Below are 23,353 nucleotides of genomic sequence, written 5' to 3'. Positions count from 1 at the left end.
TTTCTCCTCCTGCCTCTCCTGTCCTCTCTACTACTCCCCCAGCATACATGCAGACCCTCTCTCTCTTTCTCTCAAATACATAAATAAATCAAATCTTTAAAAAAAATAATCTTAAGAGTTTTGGAGGTATTTATATTTTGGTAAAAGCTCCCAAGTTCTTGCATAGGTTAAACATGCTGAACAGAAAATGGGTCTGTTTCTACAAAATAGCCATGACATGTGAATACTGAAAATGGCTTATGTCAGGAGGTATAATCATTAAAGTGACAAACTAGAATTCTGTTTCTACTTAAATTCTTAAGAGTGACATATTAAAGAAAGGTCTTTCATTTTTTTCAGTGTCATTCACAGCTGAAAAGTGCCAATGCAAAAACAAACTGAATTTTTTTTACACATAGTCAATAATGGTGTAAGAAAGAAAGATAAAGTCTTCTAAGTCAGGGAGAGAAGTCTTCAAGGGCTTACTTGAGAAGTTTTATCTTGCTTATGCCCTAATCCAGACATGAATGTTAAATAAAATCTGGTCCATGAATTTGATAATCATTCAGGTTATTTGCCTTTGTCTCTGATACAGCATAAGCTGATATAAACTCTGATACAGCATAGATATTATTAATAGACTTATTACATATGATACATATACACAGGAAAATAGTTGTAATGATGTATAGATGTGTATATGTGTGTATATACATATATAGTATGTATAATAATGTGATACATATGTGAATATAGATAATATATAATATAGATAAAACACGTGAATATAGATAATATTTAGATATGTTTCTAGTTTTTTCCCATTAAAGATATGAGAATTCGAGATTTTGGTGTCCTCTTTATGTGTAAAATGCTATTTGGGAAGTCTGGAGGGTAAAGCAACAGAAAATGAAACATGTTATTCTTTTTTAAGAATAGCAGACTAAATTGCCATACAAAAATTCCCTGGCAGAGCCTGATTCAAACTGATGTAAGCAGATTGAGTCAAACAATTCATGCTATACAATGATAAAGATAAAGATGCCCTAACATTGTGTTTACTTCAAATGTAACTAAGGATATCCTTCTCCCCTCCTTAACACCTTTCGAAAATGTGGTATTTGAAGAAACATAGCCTGGTGGCAGATCAGTAAGTTCACCAGCGGAATTCAAGGAGGTGAATGAAAAAATGTAAAGAAGACATGGAAGCAATAAAAGGGGAATTCTGCTGGGAAAACTGCCTTGTTGAGAATCCTGATGCAATCTGGAGGTTCTCTTCTGAATAAGGGGCGATTACCAATCCATTCACTCACACCTTAATCCGCCACTGCTGGGTGGACCTAGAGCTACACGGATTCTTCTGTACCCCCTGCCAAGAGTCTAATAATCCACATCCTTTCTTTTGAAGGGTAGAAATCTCAATAGGATTGGAAACAAGTCACGGAAAAGGTGCCAGCAGGGGGCTTGTTTCATTATAATAACAAACCAGCTCCTGTTCAAAGAGAAATCACACTGAATTCCTTGCTGTCTTGTCCTAGTTGATTCTTTTTTTATCCTAAATATTTACCTTAATCCCTTTAAACCAAGGCCCTCCCAAAGGAATAGCTACACTTCTTCAGTATCTGGAGACTGTTCTCTTTTGTGGGATTCCTTTAGTTGTTGCTATGGGTTCACTCTTCTCTCTAGAGAGGCTTTTGTTGCTTCTTCACTTCCTGGCTCTACATTTAATTTTCATTCTAAACTGTTAACTTGAATTTACTTTTCCATGTGGGCTTTTTTGGAAACCTGAATATGGAATCCTTCGGATGTGGACCATCTGAAATAGCTAAGGAGGGTAAATAGTTACCTATATTATTGATGTAGATTTCGGTCAAACCCTGAGAGAATAAGACATTCATTCTGGGCTTTCTGCTTAGGTCATTCTTGATTTAGCCACAGAATCTTTGTCATCCTCATGCCAATCAAGTAGCAACTGAGTCTAATAGCTCTGAATATATAGCATTCATTCTTTTGGGTGCCCTGCTTAGACCAAATTGTCCTTCTGTGAAGATGAAATGAATACTAGCTTCATACTGGTCCCCAGCTTACTGATGCTGCTTGATGTCTAACCCAGGGTGGGTCAACTAGATTGGACTGGGAAGACCTTTGGAATTGGGATTCGGAGATGCTAGTTAGACTCTAGTGGTATTTGAACTGAGTGGGAAGGCTGCCCTTCTGGACAGCTACGTTCTGTGCCTGGTGAAGCAGTGAGAACTGATCTGAAAGGAAAGAAAAATTAGCCTAATATTTAGAAACTAGCAGGGAAGAATGCAGGGGTCCCACAGAGACAGAAGAAATCAATTATAAACTTGTGATAGTCCCAGTTCATAGTCCTGGTTCCTGGCGAAACCTCCATACTTCTTTACTTTGGGACTTGGGAGATAGCTCTGTATCCTTATAATAAATCTACCTATTAATTACACTTGCTTGATTGGGTTTCTGTTACATGAAACATAAATACCTAGGAATAAGACAATGGGTTTCGTGATGGTCATAGAATCATACTATCTCCTAGCTAGACAGACAATAGATATCTCATTTAGCTCACTCATTTTGCACCTGAGAAAACTGAGGTCTGTAAGTAGAGTAATGTGCTTATGGTTGGATAAAGATAGTTAATGGCAAAATGGATAGTAGAAATATAGCTGAGTGGTAAGAAAAGACTGGCAACACACAATCCAAAGCGTGACTGGGGAAGAGCCCTAAAACTCAAGTCAGAATGTGAATGCTAGATCTTTCTTAGAGACTCACTAGCTGTGTAAGCTCAAGTTTGTTTTGGAACGTTGAAATTTTATCTGTTATTAAGGAGGTTGGGACATATGTTCTATCTGGTCCTTTCCCACTCTAAAATCACGAGATTCTTAGCTATGTCCCCAAACACAAAGTGAATTGGGTATCTTAAGTAATGATCCAGAAAATGTGACTATGAACATGGTTGCCTGGGGAGAACATCAACAAGTTCACACCGGTGCGTGTCCGAGGGTGGAAGTGGTAGCTCTGTTTTGTAGTTCAGAACTTCCTACTCAAGTCAGTCAGGGGGTCCCCAGAGTGTTCCTTCGTGGGTTTTTCTTATCAAATAAGTAGTAAACTGATTATATGTGCAGTCACTGGGTCTGTATGGAGAATCTGTCTGGAAAGCACCCAGAATCAGATGCATGCCAAAACAACCTTCCTGCTTCCAGATAGGAGGGAAATTGAAAGGTTAACTGTAAGTCCATTTGGGCTCCTTGCTCTTGGAAGAGACAGAAGGAACCAAAATAAACCAGTCTCTCTTCCTCTCTCTCTCTCCCCTGTCCTCTCCCCTTTCCTTCCTTTCTCGTTTCTTTTTTCTGGGTAATGATATGTTTGTAAAATGAGTGAATGTATGAGAACTTTTCTTATTTTTACTTACGAAGGATAAAGAATAAGGAGATTGTCAACGGAGTGAGAATTTTCCATCTCCAAAATTTTAAACTCCTGACAACACATAAATATACATGGTCCTGGAACAGCATAAAATTACCTCCATAATATATACTGTATACCTTCAAATCCCCTCCTCTGGCATATCGAGATAATTTCCCAGTGGCTTACATCTCTGTCTGGTTTCCTCTCCCTGCCCCTTCCTGCGGCCCTTTTCATCCGTCTCATGCTTTCACTAGTGTACGAATTGTCTCATTTGCCAGTCAGTAATAAAGCTCTGTATTACCACATTCAGTAAACTTTCCTCAGGTTGCATCTGCCTCATCACATTTGCCGGTTTGGTACATTTGCCACTTTTCCTTCTTAGAACTCCTTAGCTTGTGCCTCTTTGCAATTTCATAATTCAGTTAAATCTGATTACTCCTCCTTTCTGTCTTCATCAATCTCTCTTCCTCTTCTTATTCCCTAAATATGGTCATTCTTAAAAGTTTCCCTTGTTCTTTTCTACCCCTATTAAGCTCTTTGGCTATCTCATCAACTCCTGTGATGTACCTTCACTATTCAGTGAAGTGTGGAGGAGAATGGGTGTACATGGGAGAAAAAGTAGTGAAGAAGATTCTGGAGGCCACATGTCTCACTCTTGAATTTAAAGTCTTTGGAAATCTTCTTCAGCTGTCTTTAAATTCTATCTCCTGCTACCTGTTCCCTGTTTTAGAAACCTTATCTCCCTTTTTCATTTCATTAATATGTCTTGCGTTTTTAGACCTACTGCTCTTCCTTAGCGTCCCCTCTCTGTCATCTGCTGTTAAGAAGTCCTACTCCTTCTTGAAGATCCAATAAAAATAGTTTTTTAAATCGTTTTACATTCTTTTTCCAAAATGCTTACTATGTTGCAGACTTTGTGCAGTATGCTGAGGAAACAGATTAATGGCATTGTCCCTATTAAAATAGAAATGTACTATATGATGTAATATATAATATGTAACATATAGCTATATACTACAAAACATATATTATTGTAAGGAGACACAATAGCACACCTCCTAATCCAGCCTGGGGCAGACCCTCTGGGATCATGACACTAAAATATCGAAGTCTACCAGGTTCCAAGGGAGAGAAAAAAAACAGTTGGAAGGTTGGAGATTTTTTTCATGTGAGGAGACAGTAAGTCTATTAAAACACATGGATTATATGAGAGAGCACAGAATTCTAAGAGTACATTAAGCAGTTTGCTCTAGGCAGAAACGATCTTTCCCCTCGCCCGAGAATTATTCATGCTATACATAGGGCATTTCTAACGTGCTCCTTGAATTTTGGTCTTGTCTGTTTCTCTCCAATTCTCATAAAAGGCAGTGATTATGTTGTATGTCATTATGCATGTGTCTCTTCCCAACATAGCAATATATAGCATATATTCAATATGTGACAAATACCAGCTGAATGACTAAAAGGTGGCATGACTGAGTATGTTGTCATTCACAGAGGTAACTTTCCAGCTAGTCCCCCCACAACACACACACACACTGGAAAATAAAAACCTGACATTTCCAGGGTCACTGTGTCACTCAGACAAAAGTGTGAAACTATAAGCAAACTTCTTAAAAAGAAAGGTGGAGGTTTTTGATGGATTTTTCAATTAGACAAGAGGGTACATCAGAATCTGAGGATTTTTAAATGGGGCTTTTTGTTTTTTCCAGTATAGGAAATTTAAAAGTTATGTAGAAATTTAAAGTTATTGTGACTAACTTCTTGAAAAAAAAAATGACACCTTCAGCATCTTCTTAAGTGTAGGAATGTTCTAATAAAATTTCTATTACTGGAATGCTGTAATTTTAAAGTTCTGAAGTTCTAAAGGTTAGGAAATTCATACAGAAGGCTGACCAAGCACCTTAATTCTGCCACTTTGGCCACTGTTTTGATTACTTATAATCCACCCTTGGAGAAGTCAGTGCCTATAAAGCTTATTTTGGGGTATTATAAAAGTGAACTGAGGTCCTCCTGATATATTTTTTTGTTAGGTATCTGACATTTTCTCTTCAGACCAGAAGAACAGAATATGATGAAAGCAGAACAAAAATGGACATTTTATTATGCTCACATTTTTCTCAATTCTACCACCAACCCTCCTCACCACCACCCCACTGAGGCTGTGAACTCAGTGTCAACCCAAGACCATATCCTTGTCTTCTGGTTAGTGTTTTTAAGGCGTTCAGGGTCCTAAGGACCTCAGTTATTGGTAATTGATGGCAACTAACCTTGAAATCAGTAATTCCTTTCACGGAGGAAATATAACTTAAAAGTAACTGAATGGGAAGAAATCAGAGAGGGAGACAAACCATGAGAGACTCTTAACTCTAGGAAACAAGCTGAGGGTTGCTGGAGGGGAGGTTGAGGGGGGATGGGGTAACTGGGTGAGGGGCATTAAGGAAGGCACATGATATGATGAGCACTGGGTATTACATGCAACTGATGAATTATTGAGCTCTACATCTGAAACTGATTTATGTACTATATGTTTGCTAATTGAATTTAAATAAATAAATAAATAAATAAATGGTAGACTAAAACCCAAAAAGTCAAAGAAGGATATAAATAAACATCAAATTCTGTAAATGATAATCTTAGACTATTTCCCTCACATACATATAGCGTCTGGGCAACTAATAGTATGACTACCTTAGGTTTCAAGTCTGAGAGGTGAGTACATAAGAATCTGAACATGTATAATGCTGCTTTCGAGTGTTCCTGCTTTTCAACATCATATGGCAAGTTTTATTATTGTTGATTTTTTAAAAAATGCTATCCACATATTTCTTGCTCTGCATTTGCAGCTAGTTAATCAAGAGCTCACTCTATTGGATTTTGGACTGTTCATTAAAAATCTCTCTTCTGTCACATAAATTAAGAGCAGGATGTGCGAGTTTGTCAGTTTTCCTTGCATCTTATTTGTATTCCAAGTCAAGGTGTATCCTGATCTACTGCCATCACTGTTTACCTTCTCTGCTAGGCTGAGTTGTCGGGTTACTGCCATCTGTTATTCTAGGATTCCTATTCCTTAAAGTGTTTGGGTTATCTAAGACTTAAATTTAAAGTACTGTGAGTGCCAGGAGAGCCCTCCCATTTCCATTCCAGGTTGCTAACCATGGGGACTCTTAACTGTGTTAATTGCTTGTCATATTACAACATTCCCTTTATTTGTTATTTAAAAATTCATCCTCACTGATCACATTAGAGTTTTTCTTATAATAATATTATCCATAACTGTGGTCAGAATGCAAAATAACATGATCATAATTTTTTGTCGGGTTTTTTAAAGAAATACTAATCTGTGAAAAATAGGGAGAAAAGGGGAAAAGGCCGCCAGATAACTGGTAGTGTAAATTATAAAGGTTTAAGGAGAATAATCATCTTTATATCTTCAAAGACAATATAACATAATATCCCTTCAAGTATGTACTCTGTGTCATCTACTTCATCTCTAATCCTTGTAGCAGTCTTGCAAATCAAGGATTATTAGTATGCCCATATCTCAACTTATTCTCAGGTGTGCTTGATTCCAAATTTTATTCTCTGTCCATCATGGCATACAGCCTCCATATGTCTCATGTTCAGTCAAAAGGACCTTAAAATTAGGTCTGGCCCGATCTAGTTGGGCCTTGGGTTAGGGGCATGTTGACTGCACACGTTTCTTTGCACCATTCTCATCTTTACCATTAACAGACACATAAAATTTAAAAGTTTTCTTCTTTTTAGAATTCCCCTTCTTTCTTTTCAGAGTATTTAACAGTTCCAAATTAAAATCAACAGCAAAAACAACAACTACAGAAAGAGAACTTCGAAGTTTAAGTGATTTGGTGAGCATATGGCCAAGTAAATCCCCTGGGCTATGAGCAATTATTACAAAAAGGAATAAATAATCTTTTAAAATTATGAGCACAAGGGATAACCCTGAAAGTAGCATAAAATATTTCAGTAAGTAGATTTTTGAGTAGTAAGACACCTAAACAATAATAGGTATTGGGGTAATCCATAGGAAACAAAAATATCCATGTACTAAAACAAGAATAACTAGACTTAAGACTTTACAGTCTTTATTTCACTTGTTCAAAAACTAAATCTGTATAATCTTTATGAATAAGGTTTTGTACGCCTTCAATAAAATAAGGAACTTTAAAGTTTCATAAATTAATTTTTATTAATAAAAGCAAATAAAAGCAAAAAAAAGAAAGAAAAATGAGAGAATTAAAATCCTGTCCTACGACTTACACTAAATTTAGTAAAAGTATTACAAAAATGTGTGTAATGGAATCAGACTACCTTTGGTATGTTTAGAGATCAGGGTCAAGATTTTGACAACATAAAAATATGAGACAACCATCCCACTTGTCTAAATCAGACCTTCCCCTCCCCCCCCCATAATACAATGTTTCCATCTATGCCTTCTGGGATGAGAAGAGTTTCATGGCATAGTCAGGAAATGACATCAAAGTATACAGTGAGAGGGGGTCATGAGCTAAAGAAAGAAAAGGTTATTCAAATTATTCTCTCTTTTCTGAGTTTAGCACAGTGCCTAATGACAGAGTAAGTATGCCTTAAATATGGACTGAATGAATTAATGAATAGTGGACATCTATCATGTGTCTGTCACTGTTCTAGGAATCAAGACAAATTAGAAAGATAGTCACTGACTTCAAAGGGCTTATAGTCCACTCTAGGAAATAAAAATAAACCATAAAATATGATGCAATATGCAATTTATGATAAAGTTATTCACAGGATACTAAGGAAGGAGGAAATTTAAGTAACCTAAATTGCAAAGGGAGTCTTGGAATGGTTTCTCTGTGTTTGAGCTGAGTCTTAAAAAATATACGTAGGTATTAACAAAAGGGAGGAAATGGGGGAAAGCTGTCCAGATGGAGGCAAGAATGATCAGCATGTTTTTGTGTGGCTGGGATTTAAGTGTATGTTGATGAACGGCCAGAGATGAGCTTGAAAGGCAGTCAATGATTAGATCATGAAAGAAGTTACTAAGAAAAAAGAAAAGAAAATGATTTTCCTTTTAATATGATTGGGGAGAATTGAAAGATGTAAATTCAGGGAACATAATCAGATTTGTATCAGACATAGATCATTCTCTAGGCCATTCGTGGTGTTATGAGTTCAAGACTTGAGAGTGAGACTTCTGAAATGATCTAAGGAAAAATCATATGAGTCTTCTATGCTAAGGAAATGGCAAAATGTAGAGCGGAAACACCTGATTTCCTCTTGTAAAGAAAAGAAAAATCTACATGTTATCAGTTACTGAGATTTTGGGGTAGTTTTTGACTCCGTTTAAACCAGCATACACTGAATATTCCAGAAGTTGACTGAAGAGTGGAATGCTACTGAAACAAATAGAAAATTAATATATGTGGGTTTAGTTTGATGTGGGACCAGTTGGCAGGTGTCAGAAAACTGATATCAGAGGCTAGAAGAAAGGCAATCTATGTTTTGTGGTCATGGAACTTTGATAGGATGTTACTAGGGATACCAAGGGAAGGAAGATGATAGACCCCATCAGTTTGCAGCTTTCGGGAAAGAAATGGTATTAGAATGTTGGTAAGATATGTAGACTGTTTTTGGTGGCATCTGACAGGATGGTATGAGAGAGAGATAAGCCTGGAAAATAATTGCTCAATTTGCAAATAGGATTGAAAGAATATAGAGAGATTCTTAAGAAGAACCTTTTATACTACAAATACCTATTAAAACTCATCCTAGAAACAAGGATAAAATCAAGGACTTGGTTATCAAATCTATGGTTAAAACTTCTAAAGGATTAACAAGTACCCAGTAAATCTTTTCAGTTCAAAGGAAAATCATTTCGGGGAAAGAGATTAGGATGCGTCTCTATCCCGGAAGCCATACAACTTGCAGATATATGCAACTAAGTCAAGACCCTGAGACATGTCTTGAGGGGAACTGTTGGTACAGCTGTCTGCTCATGCATTTATTGAGCAAAAAAAGAGAAAATGACACCAATGAGTAAGAAACTAGTACCTGGATTAACAAGATTTAATGACTGCTTGATATGTAAGATGATCCTATGGCCTCCAACTTTCAGAGGGTAGGAAGAGGACCAGAAAAGCTTCTTGGTCTACAAGTGTGGCCTGTTTATTGATGCCTGCTTAAAAATGGGCAGAGAGTATACTGGACAAAAATCAGAACTAAGGGCCATGGAGAACCCTGAACTAGAGAACCTTTTCAAGGGGAAAGAATTTTAGCCTACTCCAAGAAGTACCCCGTACTCCAGGGTAGAGGCTGTAGATCAATGCATGTCTGGTGTGGGTCTCTCACTCTCACCCTTTCTGAATAGGGGTGTTTATTGCAATTATCTTGTTCCTGTTCCAATGTTTCATATTGGTTGTGGAAGATATGGATAACTTGTGTTCTTCATGTATCGTTCTCTAGATAAAGAGAATACCAGCCTGGATATGATGTACATATTCTTGTATATAACCCCAAAGTAGAAACCACCATGTGGAGCCCAAAGCTTGATGCTATGATATATGGAATTTGGAAGTTTTCTCACCCATGGTAAAGATAAGCATATTTTTCTGCAGAAAGAAGGATGAACCAAAAATTTGGTGACCCCAGAAGGGTAGATGATAGTGGACACTCTTGGTATTTGTTAAACATTACAGGTTCTCTTTCCCTCCGAGTACATCCTGGTTCCCTTGTGATTGCATTGACCCACGTGACTAGTCCTGTCTAATCAGTCATGAATGGAAGAGCATCCCATCATTTTTAGAGTGGAGACCTTTCTGAAGACAGTTTTTTGTCCTCTGATAGAATGAACAGGAATATCCAAAGTGTTCTCTATTTTGTCAGCCTGAATTCCAGAGTGAAAAGGTCCAGAGCCTCCAGTCATGGTGGAATCTTAGCATGAACAGGCAATAAAGCTTTCTTGTTCTAGGTTACAGAGATTTAGGGATTCTTTGATACTGCAGCATAACTTATCCCATCATCCCTGGCAGACAGTGAGTCACCAATACATGTATTGATTTTAGTTCTTTCTTTAAACATGTGGAAAGATGCCAATAAATACTGTTTGAAAGAATGAATGAATGATGATCTATCGTTGCTCTCACATTCACCTTAAAGGGTTTGATATTTTTCTGTGGCATTGTATTCAAAATTACAGGTTCCTTCAAGGGAATGTTCACCATAGTTGGTAAGTCCTCTCGAATAAATAAGAATTGACCCATCAATTTTTGAGCTAATATTTGAATAAATTGTATCAAAATTTTCAAATGTTTAAATAAAGTGTTGCCCCCCATTTTTCGTTTTCATTTTCTTGTGCATCTGACTGGTGGTGTCTATGGCTGAAGTGGAGTGGGAGATAAAGCTATTAGCTGGCTCAGTGAGGAAGGTACCAAAGTTGAATAAGCCAGGCAGCTGTATTGGAGCCAGTGTGAAAAGGCTCAAGGTAGAAGGAGCTCAGTGTGGCTGAGAACTGCCCAGCTGCAGAGAAGAGGGAAGAGCATTGGTGAGAGATGAGATGGAGAAGCCTCAGGGATGATAATGTGGGCTCAGGAGTTTTGTATTTGTCTAGAGGGCAACAGGAGTCACTCAAGGACTTCATGGGGAGAGGAGTGACCAGTTTCAGACTCGCAATTTAGAAAGATGATGCTTCAAGTGTTTTGCATATTCAGCACCTTTTCTACCTTGCAGACACCATGTCCTCAGACCTATTGAACACTAGTAAACTAAGTACAAACCTCCTTGAAAGGGTGTAAAGAGGATGGGCCCTGAGTCTGCTTCCTCAGATAGAGTATCCATTAAAAGTGCTATGGAGAGTCTCAGTCTGGGTTTTAATGGTTGTTCTACCCTGATTCAAAGTCACAGTTCAACAACTTGAGATTTTAGTATTTCCTCTCATTTGTCAGAAAGTGAGGCATCTGAGCTAGCTGCAGCTAACCTTTGCAAACAGAATCGCTCCTTTGTTTTGTGTAGTCGTGGCACCGATGCTGACACTGTAAGGACTGGTTTATAAGACAAATGGATCCTGTGGGACAGGGTCAAGGATGTCTCAGTAATGTGCTGCCTCTTTATCACATTACAGCGTGGAGGCAGAATATGATAAACTCATTGCAAATCCAACATTTTTGGACTGAGTTGGTACGGGTCATCCAGAAATTTAAAATTTAAGGTTGTGGTTTACTCTCTACAAACTGTACATCGTACCAGAAATCTCTTCTGTACGGCAAATTAATTTGACAATGATGTAAAAAGCAATTGATCTAAACTAAGCACCTCAGTATTTGTTCATAGAAATGAAATTTAAATAGAATGCTATCAGTTAATTTGGATACTGGTCCTTGGCATATGGAAACTGGCTTGGTGCCTTTTGAACTCAGACCCTTTTAAGGCAGTAGAGTGAACTGAATGTTTGTCACCCCCTCCCCAAATTCATATATTAAAATCTAATTCCTAAGGTGATATTACTTGGAGGTGGGGCTTTTGGAAGGTGTTTAAGCTATGTGTCCTTATAAATGGGCTATCGTGTGCTTATAAGATACTCCAGAGTACTTCCTCTCCCCTTCCAGCATGTAAGAAGAGAGGGGGAGCACAGCTATCTATGAAGCAGGAAACAGGCTTTCAACAGAGACCAGACATCTACTGTGGGATGCGTGGATCTCAGATTTACCAGTCTCCAGAACTGCAGGAATAAATCTCTGTTGTTTATGAGCCACCCAGCCTATGGTAATTTGTTATAGTAGCCTGAGTGACTAAGACAGTACTTATAGTTTCTTGTATACAATGGTAGAAAGAAAGGAAAAGAGAAAAATTACCCATATTGCACAGTATTAAGTAATATGAAGATGTTACTTGTCAGAATGGATGTTAAGGACAGTGAGTTTTGGGCGGGCTTGAAGATATAAGAATGTCTGGAGAGTTGAACTATTTTGGATGGAGAAAGTTGTGCATATGCTGTTGACAGGTAAGCCTGTTCGGTGATAAGAATACTTCATTTCTACAAACTGGTATCTGCAGGATTCTCACTGTGATTTTTAACCCATACAGAGTTGCTGGATGAGTTCAAGAAAGACCCATTTATGACCTAAGTCCTGATGTTCAGCACAAGGATTAGAGCTTCTGCCATAATGTAAAGGGCCCTTGTCTAGGAGAGAAGATCCATGTTCTATTATTCCCTTTGCCTGTATCATTAGTGCATGAATTTGAGCAAAGCTTAAATCAACCTGGACCCTGGGATATTATTCTGGACTCTTCCCCCCCCCCCCCTTTGTCCTTTCTTTATTCTTTCTAGTTCATATTTTGAGGAGCAGCTAGGGGGGAAAAAGTGTTCTTGGCAGGAGTTGGCATGGTGAGTTTCAGCAAATCATCTTTTCTTCTCACGATTAAAGTCCTGACCTTAGGCAAGTCTTCTCATATTGTCTTTTCTCTTAAACTGACATAACCAGTGCTCAGCCCGAGAATAGCTTAAGATATTGAATATGTCTCTTTTTCCTCCACTTAGTGCTGTCAGGACAGAAGTTCAGGTCTCACTGTCCCTTGCACAGTTGCTGGCCCAATTAGCGTAGCGCAGTATAAAGATTACAAGTCCCTGTTCTGCCCCAAGTGTCAGTGATTTAATCAGCCTCTTCAGGTGGAATGCAAAACCACAAATTCCGTGGCAGACGGTGGGGGGGGGGGGGGGATGCATCCATTGATTTCCACTTATAAAAATAGTTTTCTTTGGAGAGTGACTCCTTAATTACTCTTTGCCAGTGTCTAGTAGGCCAGCTTCCTCATGACAGATTAAATTTACCACATTCTGTTTCGATACCAAGTGAAAATTTCTGAGTCATTCTGATTATCTTTCTCCTTCTTTCTGCTGTGACCCTTCATTACCTCCTGTGGCCTTTCCTTCTGTTCTGTTTGCAGGTGCTTCCACTTTCTTTTCCTACAATTTTCAACTATGCTTCCACTCTTTTTTTTTTTTTTTTTAATAATGGAGAAATACAGATGTTATCCACCAATTTTTTTGAAAGCCTGACAGGACAAAAATAGATGAGCTCTTTGAAATAATCTCTTAAAAATATATTTAACATTCACAAATCCAAACCAGCTCTATCCTAGCACAACTTCTAAAATAGTAAAGAATGAAAGTTGGGACAAAGCTGTTATGTGGTTGAAGAGTTAGTTAATACCTTCCTCACTGGAGAAAGAAGAGCTTTAGAAAATTGTGTTTTATGAATTTTAAATCAACTACAAGCTGAGAGACTAGCACCTCTCTCTTTACTCTCTTCACTTCTTTTGCATCTTTCTTTCCCATCTGGACTAAGAGCTCAATGCAACTGCATCTGACTTCTGGCTGTGTCCCGACTGGGACTTGAGGAGGTCACTGAACCTTTCTGGGCTTACTTTTCTTAGTTTATAAATTGAGATAGATGGAATAAGCCATTTCTGGCATGTCTCAGAGCAGAAGCATCCTGTGATTCTATGAAATCTCTGGAGTTGAAAGAATATTCAGATCATGGATAATGGTTTGTCCCAAGAAGCACCCGGTAGGGCATGACATGGAAGATTTTGCTATATAGCAGCTTTGATGTAAAAGTCATTTTTTTTTCTATAACAACAGATCAACAGTAGTAAGTAAAGGTATATGAGGTTTTAATAATACTTTTCCCTTCTTGAATTCAGTGAACTAAATGCTAAATAACTCTTGAATTGTTTCTTGTTTTATTCTACTTTCATGCAACAGCAGGCTCATAGTAAATTTCACATTATTTGACTTGCTCACACAGTAATTTATCACATTGGGGAAAACTGCATCTAGCCTCAGCAAATTAAAGCCAAATTTGATTTAATCATTTTCATTTTAACAGAAACCATTAGCATGGCAGGATTAAGAATAAATTCTTTGTTTTGATTATTTGCGTTGAATAAATTTATTGGATTCCTTACCAAATTACTCTTTACATTCTTTGCTGCTCTGGCCATGATTTGTTTATTAATGATTGAGGTTACCACCCAATTTATGAACAAAAGCATCTATCCTACTCGCAATACCTCTCATGAAAATTCTGGGTGTTTATTGCCTTGTATGAAAGCACTGATGGTAATTAGTGTCAAGTAAGCTTCTAAATATTTATAGATTTGATTCACAAAAATGTCCAAAAGGTGAGTTTTGTGAAATTTGAGCTCTTGAAAGTGTGCTAGTTATGTTTTTTGTAATAGTTATTTTCTGATGCCCAAAATGCAGTTGGGGTATACTGGATATTGGAATGGACCTAGAGTGGATATCAATACTTAAAATTCATTGAGCATTTATTATGTGCCATGCGTTATTCTAAATGGTATAAATACATTAATGTATTGGATTTTCATGGTGATCCTCTGAGGTGTGTGTTTTCTGAAGCCCAGTATATACATGAAGAAACTAACACCCAGGTTAACTCGCCTAATGCCCAACAGCCAATGAATAGAGAGCCAGAAAGTACTGTTAGGCAATCTGGTAATAGCACTCAGTCTTAGCCATTCTACTATGCAGCCTTTGACCTACCTAAAATCCTAGCTGTACCCTTATAACTCTTGCTATGTGCTGGGAACTCTTCAAGTCTTTCAACTTTAACCGTCACAACAATTTATAAGGGAGGTATTATTATTATCTCTATAGATAAAGAAACTGAAACAGAAAGTTTTGTTAACTTGCCCAATGACACATAGCAAGCAATGAAGCTAGAACTGGATGTGTCTAGTTCATCTTCTGAGCCTGTGTTTTTAAATACTGATTTGTTCAACTTTTCATAGGATGCAGGTGTTTTGTAATTTACTAACTGTGCATAATTTTGAAAAGTATTTTCTCATATATAAATGGTCATAGAATACTTTGTTCACAAGGTTGCTATGAAGATTATTAAATCAGCATTGATATAGTACAGGGTTTTGGAAAGTACAGAATGAGATAGTGAACTTGGAGATACCTTGGTTCCATTCCTGGCATTCCCTCCTTCTATGTAGATGACCATCATGAGGCACCTAGCCCCAACTCTCAGGCCTTTGTTTTTTTCTAGTGAGTATGCTTTCTTTCTCAGTGTTTCACTGGGTCTTCTCCAATCTCATGACTGTAAATACTATGTGTGCATGGGTGACTCTAAGTGTATAGTTTTTGCCTAGACCTTTTCTCTGAGCTACAAAGTATCTCTATAGTTGCAACTCAATATCTCTGCTTAGATGTCCAATAATCCTCTCAAACTGAACACTTCCAATACTGAGCTCTTGATCAAATGTGCCTTTTTCACCCCTCACTGCCTTTCCCTACCAACACCTGACACCTGGCCCTTTCCCAACCTTCCCCATTTAATGGGTGACACCTTTCCTTATTCAGTTGCTTACGCCAAAACATCTAGAAAGTTGTTCTTGACTCCTCTCTTTCCTTCATACCCAAGTATTGATTAAGCAGATTTTCTCCCCCTTACTTTCAACAGATACACTGTATCCATGGCCACCATTGAACAAGTACAACACCCCTTGTCCAAGCTGCCATCGTCTTTATTGCACCTAGGCTACTGAGCTAACTAGTTTCTGTTGTCACTATTGACCTTTTCAAAATGCTAATTGAAATTGTTACTTTCTTGTTTAAACTTAGACCAACTTCCTTACCTACATGGCCTTACATAATCTGAACCCTGCCTCTCTCTTCTCCCTCAGAATGCCTTGCTGATTCTGCTGCAGAAGAATGGTTTTCCTGATTATTCTGAAACATGAAATTTACTTGTTTTTCATGGGTTTTCTCCTTTTGTTCTCTTCCCGTTGATAGTCTCAGGTCTAGTTTTTTAAAGTTCATTCCTGTCTATGCTCAAATGTCCCTACCTCAGAAACTTTCTCCTTGACATTCTTCTCTCAAAGGCTCTATGCTTCCTTCCAATATTTTTAAGCATTGCTCTTGGCACTACCATTGAACAATGTTTCATGTATTTATTTTTCTTTTATCTGTCTTCTATAGCAAAACATAAGCCTTCTGAGGTCCAGAACTTTGCCTTGTTCTTCACTGTACGTGCAGCAGCTAGAACACATTTGTTAAATTGTATGAGTTCCTTGTAAGTTATAGCATAATAACTCAATGTTTAGCCCATGGTGATTGCATAACCTGTAGGCTGTCAGGAGGGGACATGCCACTTTATATGTCTGGTGCTCTTAAAGCACTCTCATTGTCAACTTTCACATATTCGCTAGCCTTGTTTCTGATTAGTAATTCTGGTTTCACTCATGGATTGGCTATCTTCCCGACTTTCAATTTCTGGCTATGTTTCCTGGCTTCCACTCCCAGTTGTCCATTCATTCATGGCATCTCTGTGGCTGATAGAAACCTCCCTATTGGGTATAACTCCAGACCTCCTACCTGGAATATTGATTGCTCTCACAGTTAGCTCCTGCCAAGAATTGCCAGCCCTTCTGTATATCTTGAATTGCTAATCTTTTGACTTCTAGTAAAGAGGGTTTAATAAATCTTAGTCTCACTTTTTTTCTGGATTAAGATAAAATTTTAAATGTCTTTGTATCAACACATGTCAGTATTTAGCTGCTTCATGTCTGAAGTCTCTTCCCTAACCAATGTTTACACCACTAAAAATAAAGTATGGTGTCTTATTAGGAATTTTAATCCCAACAATATGTATTCTGTTACCTTCCTCTAGTATTCAGGATGATTGTCTTTTTTGCTGTTTACTATTTATTTGACCTTGGACAGATCTCATCATTTCAATTTTCACATCTGCAATATGGTGATTACAAATGCTCATCTATCAGGATGAATGTAAAGATTAAATTGAAGTTGATATATTAAAGATGTTTATAAAGGTCAGAGTCGTGAGCTGTGAAGACAGAAAGACTGGGGTTTTAGGGCAGACTCTGCTAATATTCAGCTTCATAAAGTTACTACTCTCCCTCCCCCCAATATTGAGAGAACTGAATAGGAAAACGTACACAGAACACCAAAGTGATCATCATACTTTTTCTTTCACCCCATATGTCCATGCCCTGGCCCTATTTCTGATTTGCATTCTGGTCCCCTGGGAAACCTCCCCAGGCAATTTACTAGATCCTTGCTATTCTCCTTTTCAGGGAGTTAGACCCTGCTTATTTATCCCCAGCCAACTCTTAGATCTTTTTTCAATTCAGTTATCCTGGGCTTCCTCATAATTTAGCAAGAATTTTCTTTGTCCTTAAATCCCTACTTTTGACTGCTTTCACAACACTCATACGTCATTGTTCACTTATTTCATTCTGAAGTTAGCTGTATACCTGAACTTTATCGTTTTGAATATTCTCCATCTTTCTCCCTAGCCTCAGGGAAAAGGTCATGTATCAGGTTCTTTCATGACAGCCAGGGAAGCCCAGCATGCCACATGGATGTACCTATTGGAGGCATAATTACTGCCAGATATTCAAAAGATAGCCAGGAGAAGTATAAAGTTATCTATTTCACTTTAAATTTTGCTTAATTTATTACTCCCTCATTCAGTGATCCATAACATTTAAAAATTGTGCCTGTATACATTTGAGAATAAAATTCTTCCCTGGCATTGTAAAGGAAACCTATTGGTAATTTATACTTTTCAGTACAGGATTTAGAGCAATTATCTAGCTACTCACTTAGTTTTTAAAAATCTAAGGTTGCATTAATTGGATACTTCCCTTCATTGGAGAAGGAGGCCAAAGAGCTACCCCTGGAAGCCAACCCTACAGATGCCAAAATCTGTGGTTTTTGTTTTATGTTTTTGTTTGTTTGTTTGTTTTTTGTTTTTGTTTTTGTTTTTTCCCCCGAGTTACTACCCCTTTAAGCCTCTAAGTTTGGAACTGTTTGGAAATTATGTCACTGCCAATTACATGTAAACGTTATTGTGGTTAGTCTGTAGGAAAATAAATTGATGACAATGAGAATGTAGTGTTTATACATAAACATTTTATTTAAAACTTGGAACTCCTGGAAGGTATGCACAATTCTTGCAGATGGGACAAATGAATCATCAGCATTGGGGCTTTAGAAGTATAGGTAAAAACTTATGTTTTCCCTGAAGACATTTTCTTTTTCTTTCTCTCTCTGTCTTTCTCTCTCTCTGGGTGGTGCAGTTGGTTGAGCACCTAACTCTTGGTTTCAGCTCAGGTCATGATCTCAGGGTTGTGATCTCAAGGTCATGAGATTGAGCCCTGCTTTAGGCTCTGCACTCAACATGGAATCTGCTTGGATTCTCCCTCCTTCTGCCCCTCCCTCTAAAATATATAAATAAATCTTTAAAAAAGTACTCAAAAGAATTGATATTTCTGAGAAAAAAATTGTACAGAGAACCCTGATTATTTTATTGTATTTATGCATTCAAGTGACCCTTTTCATAATTCATTGTAATTAATCCTAAAATTAGTACCTGATTTTGGTGTACAGCTTGGAAAAAAATAGACCTTGGAAATTACTTGCAAAGAATGCCTTAAAGTAATATCAAAACTGGATAAAGTTCACTTAGAATCTATGATATTGAGGTTATAGTTGCCTTAGTACTATTTACCAATGGCAAGACAAGAGTTTAAAACTTATGTAGAAAATCTCTGCTCTACTTCAGTTTGACAAATTCAGAAACTAAATAGAATTACAACCTAAAAGAACTAGATGCACATTTTTACCCACAGTTAATCTCAAAACAATGAAATATAGGAACAAAATAAACTAATATGTTTGATTTATAGGGACCATTTTAAAGATTTAAAAGAAATTATTGAGTAATGCTTTTAAAATTCTCATGGGAACTATATATCATAGTGAATTACTCTTTTGAGATACTATTATCATTAAAGAATTGCAAAGATAGTATTGTTATCTTATAGAGGAGATAATATTTGGAATAAAATGCACACCTGTCTTAATGAATAAGTTAGTCAAATTAGCTTCTTATAATTATAAACATCTCCTTAAGTGTTTTTTTTTTCCCTTTGACCATAGTTTTTCTAGTACCACTCACTTTCATGAGATGATAATCTTGTCCTCCTAATGATGAATAGATTATTTTGTGCTTACATCATTCCTTTCATCTGAACATCTCGAAGTCTATTTAATTATCCCATTTTACAGATGGAGGATCAAAACTCTTAAAGTGTAAATGACTTGCCCAGGCTCACAGAGAGTCAGAACCTGGGTGGCTCAGTGGGTTAAGCCTCTGCCTTTGGCTCAGGTCATGATCTCGGGGTCCTGGGATGGAGCCCCACATTGGGCTCTCTGTTCAGTGGGGAGCATGCTTCCCCCCCACCCTACTGCCTGCCTCTCTGCCTACTTGTGATCTCTATCAATTAATAAATAAAATCTTAAAAAAAAGAGTAGAAATTTGTTGCATTGGTCCAAACACAAGAGATTGTTATCATTCTCAATAAATTTCCTAGATTATACTTAATAGGGCAAAATGGCCCATTGTGTTTGATAAACTGCAATGCGTATATAATCAGTATTCATTCACAAGAATTATTTCGTTGTCAGTGGAATGCTGCATCTGCTAGAATCACAGCTATAACATACGTATGAAACAATTAAAACTTGAATCAATCAATATCTCCGTGGACGACAGATCTAGTATTATTTACGTGGACAGGAAAGTAGAAAAAAAGAACACATTTTTTTCAGGGCTGAAATGCTCCCACTAGACATCCCGGAAATTTTCTGTAATCTCAGGTTAGTTAAAGTGAAGTCATAATCTAATTGGCCTAAGGTTGTACACATAGACATTCTCACACCTCTGCTAATGTGGTTACTGTCCCTGTTCAGAGACTAACTTGGCCAATATCAAAGGGAAACAACACTGAGACTTTCATGTAGCCCCAGTCTCAGGAGGGGTTAGTCTGCTTGGTGGAAGTCGTTTAATTAGTTTTCTTCCATCATGGAAAGGATAGCACTTTGACATAAATTAAAACTTCTGAATATGGATTTGCCTTTGCTGCCCACAATCCTCCCATAATCACCGTCATCCATTGATTGTCGAAATGTTTTATTCACTGTCATGGTATACTGTCCAACATTACTTAAGACCAAAAATTATATTTTACATTTAAAGAAGGATTAGCAGCAACATATGGATAAAAGGGGGATGGACAGAGAAGAAACAAAAGAATGTAAGAGAGGAAATTACTATATATTTAAAAATACTCATGGGGCACCTGGGTGGCTCAGTGGGTTAAGCCGCTGCCTTCGGCTCAGGTCATGATCTCAGGGTCCTGGGATCAAGTCCCACATTGGGCTCTCTGCTCGGCAGGGAGCCTGCTTCCCCCCCCCCCCCCCCACTTGTGAACTCTCTCGCACGCTGTCAAATAAATAAATAAAATCTTTAAAAAAAATACTCATATCAAAGCAAGGAAGAACTACTCATAACTATTACAGTCCTCATTTATTGTATTTATAACCTTTCTTTTCCACTCTGTATTACCTTAGACCTAGGCAAGCACCTCAGCTGGTTATGTTTTCTTGCTTTTGGGTGACTCGAAAACGTCACTTCTGAATAGTCTGTGACATTAGGGTACTTACCTATTTTCCTACCTGTTATGGAAGTTTTACATTTACTTTTGTCATAAGACAAAATCTTAATGATATCATATTGTATCATAGAATGCTTACAGGTGCCCAAGATGTTCTGCTTTCCGATGTACTCCTCTGTGGCTTCATTATGTAGAAACGACACCATTTCTTAATAATAATTGGAACCTATTACCAAATCCAGCATAATAACACCCCTTTTTCCATTGAGTTCAGTAACATCAGGAGCCTACAGGTCTCAGTTTAATGGAACCATTGTTGTGTCCCCTGGTGGAACATATCATTCTTGGGAACTAAGACTTATAAACCAAACAGAGCTGTAAATTGCAAGAATGTGGAGCACACATGTCATTAATTTATAATTAAGACTAATAGTGGAAAGAATTACTCCCATTTCTATTCTTTGATTCCCAGACATGAGAATCTGAGGTATGAGTGAAATTCCTACTTTGGTTACTGATTCAGAGTGTAGACCATGTCCTGGAGAACATTACCCTAGCTCTGCAAGCTATTGTCATCCATTTGGTGCTGTAACTAATTACTCAAGTGGTCAGTTCATCATTCTGTCAGGTTAGCTGCCTCAGGGTGATGGGAAACATGGCAAGACCAGTGAATCCACGAACATGAGCCCATTGCCACACTTCATTTGCTATAAAATGAGTTCCCTGTTGAGAAGCAATGCTGGGTGGAATACCCAGATGGTGAATGAAGCATTCTGTAAGTCCATAGTGGTGGTTTTTGCAAAAACATTGCAGGCAGGGAAGGCAAATGTATCCAGAGTATGTATTCCAGAGAACTAAGTTTTGTCCCTGCTATGATGGAAGCAAGTGGTCAAATGTAATCTGCTTGACAAAGGTAAATAGCTTGAGGATCTCTACCATGTGGGGAATGTTGCCATATGGGGTCTTACTCTTGCCTCTGATGTTGGCCTGTGCCTTTAGCCAGATTGGCCTTGATAAGTAGACATTTGTGTTTCCGAGCCTGTTTGTAGCCTCCACGGGAGGTGGGTGCTTTGTTCATAATCCTGTTGGGCAAGAACAAGGGTGAATGGGGAAGGTGTATGATGGGTACTCAAACAGGTTACTGTGTTTCTTTGAGTATTAAGACTTTCCTCTGCTAAGGTTACCTTTTGGTACGCCTTTATATGGAACATGAATATCTTTACATTCTGTGACCAATCAGAGATCTCTGTGCTCATATCATTCCCTCAAAAACTTTCTTGCCATTTGTTTTCCAGTTGTGCTTCCTTTAAGTTTCTGACCACTCAGCGTGAATCAGTGTAGATTCATACCTTTTGCCATCAGTCCTGGCAAGCAAAATTAACAACCAGGTACACCAATTGAAGTTCCACTGACTGGTGGATTTTCTTTCACGACTATCCTTCAAAGTTATCCTCTAGAGGGACGACAGTGCTTTCGTCATCCACATTAAAGTAGTGCCAGCATGTCATGTAGAACCATCTGCAAGCCAGGCCTGGATTTTTCTTCTTTTGTCATTTGGTTCCAGGAAACTCTCCATGAAGTCATAGGCCTGGGTTGGAAGAGAAGAAGGAAGGCAGTAGGTAGGGACTGTGAAAATCAGAGACACTTATTCATGTAACTTTATTGTGCTTTTGGGATTTGCTGAAGCTCAATCCCACATAAAACACTGCTTCTTGAGGGTGCTTGAGCAAGTAGCTGGTTGGGTGAGACAACACTGAGTTCATAATGGGGATCTCACATTGCACTCTAACTTGGTGTCCTATGGCCAGGTATTGAGTTTCTACTGCATCTCAGTAGGAAACCGAAAGCTGTTTCTTAAAGGAGAATGAGTATGTGTAGAGCGTAACTTTGCTCTAAAACCCTAAATTTGTGAACTGTGATTTACCTACAGAAGGAGGGCCAAAGGCTTAGTGCCTTATTTGCTATCAGTCATAGACTTTTCATATACCACCTGATCTGCTGAATCATATGTGGCGCTCAGAGATGTATTAAAAAGCTCAAGCTCATCACATAGGAATAAGTACATGAGAAAGAGAGATAGAGACAGAGAGAGACAGAAGGAATAGATATATCTGTTTTCCATCCACTCCAAGGCACTGGACTTGTGGTGAAACCATTTTGGATATTTTTTTCACCAGCCTCCAACTGAGTATAACCTCATGAGTGACCCCAGCTAATGCTACGTGGAACCAAAGAACGGCCCAGAGGAGTCCTGCCTGCATTTCTGACCCACAGAATTATGAGAAAATAAGGGTTATTGTTTTAAGCCACTAAGTAGTAGTGCCTTAAGTAAATTTGCCTTTTGGCATGTTGATGGATTCCATATCCATACAACAATTACCTCATAACAAATTTTACTTATATGATATCAGCCAAATCCTGGATTTTCCTATTTACT

The sequence above is a fragment of the Meles meles genome, chromosome 1 (assembly GCF_922984935.1).
Source record: "Meles meles chromosome 1, mMelMel3.1 paternal haplotype, whole genome shotgun sequence".
In the NCBI taxonomy this organism is placed as follows: Eukaryota; Metazoa; Chordata; class Mammalia; order Carnivora; family Mustelidae; genus Meles; species Meles meles.
Note: the sequence above shows the minus strand (reverse complement) of the source record.